Genomic DNA, 13,238 nt, shown 5'->3' with positions numbered 1-13,238 from the left:
CAAATTAGGTAAAAATGTTTTTGCATCATTTCTGTATAATATTCTTAGTTATCTCTTTTCCTATTTCTCTCTCTCTCTTTCTCTCTTTCTTTCTCCATCTATCTATCTATCTATCTCTTCCTCTCTTTTCTCGTTTCTACTCTTGAATTTCAGCGGGAGGCAATAAGTCTCTATGCAGATTCTCCTGTAAAGGAAAATTATATGAACACTAAGCACTTTGAGAAGTGCACGTAGTTCGACTCGGTTAAGCCGAAAATCTCTCTCTCTCTCTCTTTCTCTCTCTCTCTCTCTCTCTCGTGACGATAGAAACTTTTTTATTAATAAGTCTCGTCATAGTACAGAGAAGGCGAACGAAGTTCGAACTTCATTGGTCGTATCGATACCGATCATAATAAAAGTGTCTTACGAAGGATGGGATGAAAAACGGGGGAAGAAGAAATGAGGTGGAGGGGAGAGGGTCCTCAAGTAATCCACGATTCTAATTATGCTTCGAACAAAATCGAAAGAACGAGGGAGAGAAGTATATTGTATGTATAGATATAGACAGTTGAAGAAAGACAGAGTGAAAGCAAGAGAGAGAGAGAGAGAGAGAGAGAGAGAGAGAGAGAGAGAGAGAGAGAGAGAGAGAGAAAGAGAGATAAAGAGGGAGTGGAACAGAGATATCGAGTACGACAGAGAAAGAGAAAAGTTAGCCGGTACTGGAGTGCCGTTCGAAAAGCCGAGCACGTAACACCAGACTCAACTTTTGGGATTATAATTAGTTCGCCGGTGGATCGCCCGAAGCGGACGATGGTAAATACCGTAGATATAGTTGTAGAGACGCCGATTCGCGCCTTGAGCGAAACACGGGCCATCCTATATCTCTGTCCTTGTCGTTGTGAAACAGGATGGGAAAAGAGAAGAACGGTGCGCAAATCGTGATAAAGCAGGACGGACGGACTACGCTTTCTATAGCAACGGAATGCTTTCCAAGCTCTTTCAAATTGCCTTCTCCGATTATGCCGAAGCCCGAGAAGGTAGGACACAAAATATCCGTTCGCGTGTTAGTGACTTGCAGACTCGAGTTTCCACGAAAGGAACTATATCTATATATTTTTTCTTTATCCATCTTTGTCCATATCCCTTTTAGCCCCTTACTTTCTCTTACCCTTTATCCTGGGCCAGTCGATGTTACCGAAACGTGCACGTACCGTTGCTTCAGAACAATGCTTCTTTTTTACGATAAAGAGAGATAGAGAGAACGAGAGAGAGAGAAAGAAAGAGAGAGAGAGAGAGAGTGAGAGAGAGAAAAGACCGATAGAAGAATCAAGAAAAGACGGGATAAGAATAAGGCGAAAGGGTAGAAGGAAAGAGAAAGGAATAGATGTCTACCTCGCTAGTTTCATCTTCGAGTTCGTTCCCATTAAGAGGTAGACACTGGTAACGCGTCCCTTTATGCGTTAACGAGACCCTTCTTCGGAGACGGCGTTCACGCAAGCGCGAAAAAAAATGAGGGAAGGTTGGCCAAGAGAGAGAGAAAGAGAGAGAGAGAGAGAGATGGAGAGATGAAATGGTGATGGAAGAGGACACGGGAACCGTTGGAAGGACGGAAAAAGAAAAAGACGAAGAAAAGTAGAGGAAAAAGAAGAAAAAGAAAAGAAAAAGAAAAAGAGAGAGAGAGAGAGAGAGGAAGTAGAAAGTAGAGAAAGAAAGAGAGAGAGAGAGAGAGAGAGAAAGAAAGAGAGAACGAGAGGGAGAGAAAGAGTAAAGGGAGGACAAAATGAGGAAGCATGTAGAAGTAGTAGGAGGAATGACTAGGCGGCGCTCGAAGAAGTGTAGAGAAAAGGAAATACCTTTCTGTAGCGCTTTACGCGTACTCAAGATGTACATATGTGTGCGTGTTCGTTCGCTTACGTGCACTCGCGAGTACTTGTGTGTCGCGTGTGCACTCGACGGAATGCGTCGCGGATTTCTACGCGTGCAGCTCTATGCGCTTTTATCCGTCGTTGGATGTACTCGTATACGTGCGTCTCACCCTCTTCCTGGCCGACAGAAAGAAAGAGATAGGCAAGGAATAGAAGGAAAAAGAATTTGAGAGAGAAAAAGAGAGAAAAAAATGAAAGAGATATATATATAGAGAGAGTGAGAGAGAGAGAGAGAGAGAGAGAGAGAGAGAGAGAGAGAGAGAGAGAGTGAGAGAAAGGTGAGGAGGGAAGTCGTCGTACATAGACATTCTACTGCCGGATTATTGTTCGTCCTGCGACAATGTCTCCCTGATTAGAGACTCGTCTCCTAGCCAGGTTTTGCATGGCGGCATCGTGGTTCCTTTCTCTTAACAGTACGCCCTCTCCCTCTGATTCAACAACGCGTGCGCAAGCTCGAGAAAGAAAGAGGAATAAAAAGAGAAATAGAAAGAGAAAGAGAAAGAAAAATAGAGAGAGAGAGAGAGAGAGAGAGAAAGAGAGGGGAGAGTAAAAGTAGAAAGAAAAGTACAAGAGGATGTACAGTGCTTCTCAAAATTGCTCTTCTGCGGCGAGATGAAACGAAATAATGGCGTATACCTTGGTTACCATCAACTACTTACACTCGTTGAATCATCCTACAGCACTCTCTCCCAATCCCTTCCGCTCTACTTAACTTGCAATTACGCTAATAGTAGGGTATATCATACGTGTCGTACGTAGTACCGTCGGTGTAATCTAACCGCACTGTCTCTCTCGCTATCAAGAGAAGGAACCTAACGTGGTAGCTAACAAGTTCAAATGTATCGTGTAGATCTTTTTTCTCCTTCTTCGGATATTTGTCGCCCTCTATGTTCATCTACACTCAGAGTTTTTCTATCTACAACCCCTAATGTATATATGTATGTATATATATATATATATGCTATTTTTGTATATTCGTCAATTTTATTTTAAAAATAGACTAGAAAAATTTTAATAGAATTAAACGAATCTGCCGCTTATTTTTATCTAGACAGCAATTCATTTAGATCTCGAATTTAGAAAAGTTTATTCGAGGAGGTTAAAGGACCAGATAAAATATAAATGAATTGAATGTAACACACTAAAGTTGATTAGTAATATTTGCTGAACTTTATATAGTTGCTTTAAACATAGACATGTAGTTTTTTCAACTATATGTCTTTTTTCAAATTTATTCAACTATAAGAAAGATGCCTGATGGGTGCCCCAAGCAATGTTGAGATTTCTATTTTAATAAGAAAAATACGGCACCGTTGGGGAAAAAAAAGGCAGCTAACATGGAATGTTGTATGTTACCTTTTCTCGAGTCAAGAGGCAAAGCAATTTGAAAGTCCTGCTGCCATTAGAAAATTCTCGACGCTTTTTTAATGGAAAAAAGTGTTGAACACTATGAAAGTTAATCCGTATAAAATAAAACTCGACTATGAAGAGAAAAAATGATAGAGAAAAAATTTTTTTATTTCCTCATCCTCCTTTATCGAGGAACGAGCACTGCTCAGTTTTTCAAATATTATACATACCTTATATACGACAAACGACTACACAACTCGAGAAAGAAGAAATATTATCCGTAAAACGATCGTGAAATCCGTTAAGTCGTCGAGCTTTACTATTGGAGTTTTGAATTTCGAGGAGCTTTTCCTGTAGCTTTTCTTCTTTATCTATGATCGAGTTATACTACTTGCTATCTTTATGTAAAAACAGTTACAAAAGATTAGACATTATCGAGAAATAAATTTCCGTTCTTTTACCAAATATATTTTTATTATATATTGATGAACTTAATACGAACGGTCAAGTGTTTCTAAACATTTTATATTTTGCGAATATTTTTTTTTCTAAAAAAAAAGAGATAATAATAATAATAATAATAATAATAATAATAATAATAATAATAATAATAATAATAAAATATCAACAAGGAAATACAAGTAACGTTTCCCTGATTAAATATCATCGTGGTTGCTGCCAAGAAACGTAAGTAACCATGCGAACAGAACAGTTCAAGTCTAACGTTCGGGAACGAAATTGGTGTGACACGATCTCCATAACTTACAAACATTCGTTCGTTTTCGTTTGAAACTACCGAGCGATAACACCATCGATGAATGTACGGTTCTCGGCTTTACGATACCTACAACCCGATCGATCCTAGTAAATTGAGCGTGACGAATTTGTCGAGTCTCACGCGATCGACAGCTTCTACAGAATTCGGAACTATGATCATGCCTTTATCCAGCTACGCTGGATATGTATATGGATAGTATAAAACTACAAGAACATTTACAAAATTGTATCTATTTTTCTATACGATTTCCTTCTCAACTCTAATAATAATACATATATAAGATTTAATTTTTTGCTGTTAAGAGAAGATGTTAAGGGAACAAAATAAAAAGACAGAAAGAGTGTGAGAGAGAGAGAGAGAGAGAGAGAGAGAGAGAATCTATCTTTCGACAGGGCACTTTGTGTACAAAAACGGATTTGAATATCGAGCTTATGAATTGCTAATTTTTTTTCACAAACTTTCGTCTTAACGCGAACGGTCCAGTGTCTTTGAATATTTTATTGCAAATTATTTTTTCATGTCTAGAGAGGAAAAATAAGTGAGAGACTTTTTAAGATTTATTCGTTATCCTTGTGCTTGATAAAATGCTCGGAAGAGCGTCGTGACGTAGACGAGTTTATTATAATCGCGATTTCTCTGTGTTCGTGCAGAAAAGAAAAAAAGAAAGAAGGAAAAGAAAAAACCTGTAGAAAAACTCTCTACATCTTATATGATGCCAGGAGAATCTGCATCATGATAATCTCGACTAGAGACCTATTTCATCTTATGATTACGCGATTTCCGCAAGAGTAAACTTATTATTTATACGAAATATATTAATGAAGCAAGTTATTTTAATATTTATCAGTAACAGAGAAATTACGGAAGCTGGGTAATTGTTCGTGCTTGCGGCACATGGGAATATACGAAAACGAAATAGAAAAATAACGAAAAGGAGAGAGAGAGAGAGAAAGAGAGAGAGAGAGAGAGAAAGAGAGAGAGAGAGAGAGAGAGAGAGAAATAGAAGGAAGAGAACATAAACATGCGATATGATTTATTTCCTTGACGCACAAATTTACAAATCAACGTTGGACGTACATACATATAAATTAGAATATGCGACGATGGTGAATCTAGCTGAGTATTCAACAAAATACGAAATTCGAGTTTAATTCTCTTTACTTCGAGTATCTCAAAGAGAATTTTTTAATATTAATCATTCTGACACATTTTATCCAAAACAGAGTACTATCTCTTTCTCTCTCTCTCTCTCTTGCTCTCTCTCTCTCTCTCTCTCTCTCTCTCTCTCTCTCTCTCTCCCTTTCGTAAGAAAAAGAATATATATTAATAAGAAATTTTAATTTAAATATTGCTAAAAAACTATGTAGAAAAATGTAACTAAAATTTAGTAAAAGTAATATTAGTAAATTACGAAAGAAAAGCCTTTTGAGTTCTCGATCTTTCAATTTCGTATATTATCCACTATTAATAATTCTTATATTCTTTATTTTAAATAAATAAAATGAAATTCACATAATTATATTAAAAATTGAAATGCTTTTATTATAAGTAAGTTTTTATTACGAAAGAAATGAAAAGTCAATTTAAAAATTATTAACAAAATCAATTTTATTATAACAATATTATTGCATTACTTAAATAAATAAAGAATAAATTATCCTTGAAAACGGTGTTTCTTTCAAGTCTCTATGACTTCCCGTTCCAAAAATATTGCCTTCGAAAGATTTTCATTCATGATTTGTTTAGTACAGCTGTTGGTAATAGCATAGTAAGTAATAGTATAATAAATAGTGTACTCAGCTGGGTCGCGCAAATTCTCAGAATTTATATATAGGTCAGTGTGTGAGCGAGCTAAATTGAATGAAATTATATAGGTTAGTGTGCCAACGTAAACGTTTTTCATTTACATTTAATATCTTCGAAACTAAAAATCGTAAAGATTTGAAACAAATACCATTTTAAAGGGTAGAATTTTCTTTATTTTTCTATCATATTGTTAATAACTATTAACAATTTGTTATAAACAATTTTTATAAACAAATTCTCAGGGATTTAATTCAGTTTATTTTGGTGAAAAATCAAAATTCAGATTATATCTGAACTATAACATTATATAAATTAATAAATAATTAATAAACATATTATTTTTTTCTATAAGAAAAATTTTTTTTCTACATTATTAATAGCCACCTCTTTCATTTACATGAGAATATCTCCGAAACTGAAGGTTATAGAGACTTGATTACAAATACCATTTTAAAGGGCAGAATTTTCATTATTTTTCTATCATTTTTTAAAATAATTTTTAACAATTTCTTATAAACAATTTTTATAATTAAATTTAGATGAATTTTATTCATTCAACTTTGCAACAAAAAATTTAGATTCTGGTTGATTTATAAAAATTCATAAATTAATTAATAATTAATAAACACATTTGTTTTTTATCCAAGAAACAATTTCTTCTACATTATTATTATATATTCAACTTCTTCCATTTACATAGCGATATCTCGGAAAAGTCATGGAAACTTGTAACAAATACACTAAATAAACATAGAGTAAGCGCAGAGTAAGAGTAGGGTAAGCGCTAAATAAGTATTTATAAATATTTTCTAAACTAATAAAAAGAATTATATTTAAAGTGATTAAAGTTGTTGTTCCATCCTGTGTACACACACACGCACACACACTTGCGCGCGCGCAGAGAGAGAAAGGATGTATATATATATATATTTCTCTATTTTTTTCGTAATCCTAAAATCCTAAATACAGAGTTTGTTTCCAACTTATTTATATCACCCAGCACGAGGCAAAGAACACCAAGCAAAAGGTAAAAAAAGGAACTAGAACGATTCACGAGCGTTCTAAATCAAATATTTGTTTTCAGTCACGTTGCACAAAGCGCAATTCGTCTTTCGCTATCCGAATAGCCGACGACGACGCGACGACGGGGCAAATATTTTTGAAGGAATAACTGCGTTTCCGGGGCTCGGCGTCTGCCCCTTTTTTTCTTTTTTTCATACGAAAAACGAGGAGATAAATAGATATTTCCTTACTTGGACAAGATCCAATGAATGCTACTAAGAAAACATCGAGGAGGGATTCGCGAAAAATCAAGATAGAAAGGTGTTGTAGTCTAAGAGCAACTCGACCGAGAATACCAAAACCTGTCTTCGAGAGAAGAAAAAATAAATGAATGAAAGAAGGAAAAGGATATAGAGAACAGTGCGAAAAGAAAATTCGCTAGATCCATCATCGAATTTCCTTGACAACTTGTTTTGCATATCTACAACGAAAGAAGACGATTCGGCGCGCGTTAGCATAAGATACGGCACGTTCGCCGATGAAAAATAGAATAACTCGGTTTGACGCGAAGACGGACGAAACGAATCGGGGATGATTGATCGAACACCGTCACGATAATCCTCGATCGTAGAGAGCAACGATGCAGTCGTGCGATCCTTTGCTGGAAAAACGAATAAGAAAGAGGAAAAAAAAAATGAGAAAAGATCGGATCGAGCTGCCTCACGTAATAACACGCGAGTCGAAGAACGAGAGGCGATATCTCCTTCGATTCTTCCTATTTCCCGAGAAAATGTTTTCCTACGGACTTTCTCTCTCTCTCTCTCTCTCTCTCTCTCTCTCTTTCTATCTATCTATCTGTCTGTCTTTCACAGTTTTTATCTTTCCTTCAACTTTTCTCTTTATTTTTCTCTATCACACATTTATGTACACACGATCTTCTTCTCTGTCTCTCTCTCTCTCTCTCCCTTTCTCTCTCTTTCTCTCTTTCTCTTGTCTTTTCTTTTTTCTCTTAGATCGAAGTAGAAGTCCCTGTTCACCCTCTTGGATAGAACGAGGTGTGAAAAATGACATGACGCGAGATGAAACGACTCGTTCTGGACGAAGCGAGGAATAATGGCGAAAGAAGACGACGAAGATCGAATAAGAAAAGCGAAGAGGAAAGGAAGAGGAAGAGGAGGAGGAGGAGAAGGGAGAAGAAGAGGAAGAGGAGGAGGAGGAGGACGAGGAGGAAGACGAGGAAGAAGAAGAAGAAGAAGAAGAAGCGACGCGTAACGCGTTCTCTGCGTATCGCGTCGTTAAACTTTGACTTTGTGAAAAGTGGTATATTTTGCTCTACGAGAGAACGAACGAGAGACTTTGCGCGATAGAACGAACGTTCATCTCGATACATTTCAATGAAGTTACTCTTACCAGTCTGATCCTCTCTCTAACTTTTCCTCTCTCGCTTTCTCTCTTGATTTCCTTTACGTCACATCCTTAAAACTGGAGTACGAAAATTACGACGACGCGACGAATCATTCTTGCGAATAAATCACTTCTTCTCCTTTATATTACAAACTTCAATTAAACTTCATTGAAATATATTAATTTATTTCATATTTCGAAAATGAAGATAAAGAGAAAGAGAGAGAGAGAGAGAGAGAGCGAGAAATTCCTTGTCAAGAAAGTGAAAGGATAAAGAATTCTTCCGTCTTTCCTAACGAAATGTAAGAATAGAATAATAATAGTAACAATAATAATAACTATAATAATAATAATAATAATAATAATAATAATAATAATAATAATAATAATAATAATAATAATAAATAATAGAGAAAGGAACAAACGAAACCATTATAAAATTATTTCAAAACCAGTCACCATCTACTCCCATTCGTTAAAGAATTTCCTTTCTACTGTTCATTTAAGAAGGACCGATTATCGTTTGATGTGAGAATCGAAAAGAGAAAAAGAAAGAGAGAGTTAGTATTAGATAGACAGATAGATAGATAGATAAAGAAAGAGAGAAAGACAGAAACAGAGAGAGAGAAAGAGAGAGAGAGACAAAGAGAAAGAGAGAGAGAGAGAGTAAAGATACTCCCAGAAAGGCGATTCATTTTTTCTTCTTTGCCTATCCCTTTCTATCTTACTCCTTTCTTTTCATCGTTATTTTTCGAGTGCCGAGACAGATTTCGCTTACGTCGAACTTAACTCCGCCGTATTGTTTGCAGCTCACGCTCTGGTACCTGACTAGGATGAAAGATCAGTTTATGATCGGGACCACCACCAACGGGATAAGAGTATACATATATAGAAGCAAAGTGGTACTTAAGTGCACGTTGAAGCCCATTATATGTTTACTACTAAAAGTTAAACGTGTTCTTTCTCTCTTAAACAAGGGCCTATTCTTTTTTCTTCTTTTTTACACATACTCTCTTTTTCTCTCTCACACACATACACACACAAATACAAGCGCACATTCTCTCTCTCGCACACACACACACATACACCCACTCTCTCTCTCTCTCTCTCTCTCTCTCTCTCCCTCTTTGTTTATTTATGTGTAAGAAATCACATGGGATTTCCCTGATAAACGTAACGCGAGAAAAAAATATCCTCTTTCTTATTATGAAAAATAAAAAAAATAAAAACAAGGAAAACTACTTTATCATTGACATCCGTCATCGTTTTATGAAATTACTCGTAGTCCAATTAGAAAAAACGTTTACTTAAATCTATTCACCATCTTTCGCTCGAAGCGTCTATAACTTCAGTGAAAATATCAAATACAAGCACAATGAACGGAACACTATCTCTATTATGCGCTTATCGCATCGGTTTAAAAGTATGCAGAGATTATAATTCTCTTACGAGTAACTCAATAATTGAGTTAATGTTCAGAAGAAATTTTTATATGTATTAAAAATAATGGTATGTCTAACGAAAGAAAGAAAAAAGTTATATGCCAGATTATACTACTGCGAAGGAACAAATGTAAATAGAATAGAAAATATAGTATATAAACTGAAAAATCTACATAAGAATAAATAAGAATAAATAAGGATAATGTTACGTATAAAAGTTTTCAGTACGATTATCTCAGACTTCTATTAGATATAATCTATTTATTCCTCGAAGTATAATTAATAATGTAAAAATGTAAATATTTTAATGTTTAATTAGAATCAGAAAGAAAAAATTTAGGAGATGCAGCCATTCGCTCGATAATACTTGCTATATATAATCAAGATTTTGATTTTGACATATCTAGATTTAGATTTCGATATTTCGACACATAATACCGACTTAGGTCTCACCACGTGGAGGTTGCTCTGCGGGCAACGTTGACTCGATTTTAAAATCCGTATTCGCGAGGTAATCTTATCGAATTTTCGAGCAAATAAAATAAAATCCCTTTTTAATCGCGTTCACGAACACTCACATCTATGCCCGTTTACACGCGCACAAGTGTATTCTCGCGTAAAAATCGATGATGAAACGATTCATTCGACGATACATCGGATTCATTCAATCTCAGATGAATCTATCTCTCGATGATCCCTGGAAAAAGAAAAATAGAAAATGAAGAAGAGAAAGAGAATAAATATGAGATAGAAAAAAGAATTGGAGAAAGAAAAGGAAAAAAAAGGTCGGAAAAAGAAAAAAAGAGAAAGTCGGAAAGGCGGAACATGATAACTCAGAACGACGTAACTCGGAACGAAAGGTGGACATATTAAAAATTGCTCTACCCGAACAAAATCAGAGTATCAAAATCGAGCTCGATTTTTCTCTACTGAAAGAAATAGGCTCGCTCAAGGTTCCTTTCAAGGGCCCACATCCGAGAACTCTTCTCAAGGATCCCACCCTAGAGCTTTATACGATGCTGAGACAATAGCACATACAATGGTCTACATTCATGGGCCGAATCCATGGATCCCATCTGGGATTTATAAATAATACTTGTTAAGGATAGATAAAAATAAATAGGAAAAATGACGAGCATAAGTGATAGAAAAATTTTTTGTGCGTTTTTTCAAGAAATTATTTTAGAATTCTAGTATATCCAATCCATTTATCTATTCAAATATGATTACCAATATAAAATGTAAATACTTTAATGTTTAGTTGGAATTAGATTGAAAAGATATTTTTGAAATATTCAATTGTTTGCTCGGTAATATTTGGATACTATAAGATTTCGATATATCGCAAGTATTATAGATCCAGATCTCACCACGTGGAAACTGTTGCATCTAGAAACCTATTTATGGCGTCCCGTACAAAAATCTAAACCGGTGCGTATTTAACATGGTCGATTTTAAAACCATAGTTTATGTATTAATCGGTAATATATGTATAGGATCTTTATAATGTTACTAAGAAATGTTGTTGTAAATATTAGTTAATTATAGTTCATGTATTTCGTACATTGCTCAAATGTTAGTAAAATTATTTATTAATTATTCCCTTCCGAATTTAAACCTGTGTCTATTTCGCACGGTCGATTTTATTTCAATAGTAATGTAAGATACTCGAATATTATTCATGTCTCACGAATATGAGACACGAATAATAATTATTTATAAAATTTTAAATCATCCTTTGCTTAATCTGCGTTTATCACGTATAAATCTATATTCCAGTAAATTTAATTTCGAAATCTATATTGAATTAATTATATCGAATATGAAAAGCTCTTAAGCTTTAATCTTCCTATAATGAGGTATAGGCGAAAATTATGGTATATATTTAAATCTGTTATTTCATACTCACGTGCACCTTCACTCAGTGCAATTCCGATGTTTTCCACAATTGCCATTTCTTATTCGTTTCGTGATTTTAAAAAGCCCTAATTTAATGACTCTAATATAGTTTGATCTTATAGAAAAGAAAAGAAATAAAGAAAGAAATTATGTATATATATATATATATATATATATATATATATATATATATATATATATAAATTACTTACGAAAAATTAAATTCTAAATTTAATTTAATTTAATTTAAATTTAAAAGAGAAAAAGAAAATGAGAAATTCTCAATCCTAATTTAAACAAATATTCTTTTCTCGTGACGCGTGATAAAAAGAAAATTTGGCACACGACTTGGTGTGCTCGTGATGTGCACCTTATTCAATGCAATTTCAATGGTTCCCACAATAGCCATATCATACATTTCGTTACTATGATTTTATTAGAACTTAATTTTATTGAATTAAAGCATATGCTAGTTATGAAAGATAAAAATATGAATTTAATTTAATTTAACTTTAAAGATAAGAAAAAAGTGAAAAATTTGTGACTTGATTTTAACGTAAAATTTAATTTTATTAAAATAAAATTATGATTTTAATTGAACATTGAAAAAGAAAATGCAAAAAATTTGTTACTCGACTTTAATAATAAAAATGCATAAATTATGAAATAATTCTATTCGCGTACGCTTTGTCTCAATTTCTCAAATCTACATCAATACACTCATCATCATAAGAGTATTTTGAGTGACAACATAGTAAAATTAAAATATGACTAAGTATCATTCTTGAAAGTTTCTGGCGAATCTTCGAAAATAACTCAATAATTTAATATTGAAGGGCTTCTTCGGTATATAGACTCTTATTTGCTTCGTAGCCTAACCACTACTACAAAGTATTCGATAAATTAACGCAAACCTAAAAAGAAAAATCTAGAAGGCATAAGAAGAGAAACAAGAATTAGTATATTAATTGTTGAAAATCCTGTGCTAAAAATTGATTAATTTATTCTAGGACATACGAACTGTAATTCTACAAGTCTCTTTGTCTTTTCTCAATGACTCTACTTGACTTTTTTCATTCAAAAGCAATGACTCTATTTGACTTTTTTCATTTAAAAGCAATGACTTTATCGAGATTTTTCTTTAACCAACAAAATTGATTAAATATTTGATTAATTTTTATTAATAAATGTAAGACACTCTATCTTAAATAAATGACTACTCTAATTATTAGAAAACAAATCATATAATTTCATTTGTAATCCAGAGATTATACATCGCAAATGTCTTCTTGCTCATTCTTTATTAGAACTCATGAATATTGATTCTTTACTATTACCGAGAGAGGATAATATTGAAAAATGCATTAAACAAAATTTCAAATAATTATAATTAATACATTTGAACAAGAAGACTATTCTAATCTAATAAATAAATTAAAAAACAAGAAATCATTCACGAGTAAATCTCGGAAGAAATTTATTCGTGGTTATTCAATGCTCTTCTAATAATTAATTACAACCAATCATTCGTGCTGATTCGGACCTTTCGTTCTCGACATGATTGAATGATCATCGGAAGGACTTAAAAATTCATATTCTAAAGAAGTTCTGCTCATTCTAAAGAAGATGGCTCCAAAACACTTATCCGCGATT

The sequence above is a fragment of the Vespa crabro genome, chromosome 5 (assembly GCF_910589235.1).
Source record: "Vespa crabro chromosome 5, iyVesCrab1.2, whole genome shotgun sequence".
NCBI classification, from domain to species: Eukaryota; Metazoa; Arthropoda; class Insecta; order Hymenoptera; family Vespidae; genus Vespa; species Vespa crabro.
Note: the sequence above shows the minus strand (reverse complement) of the source record.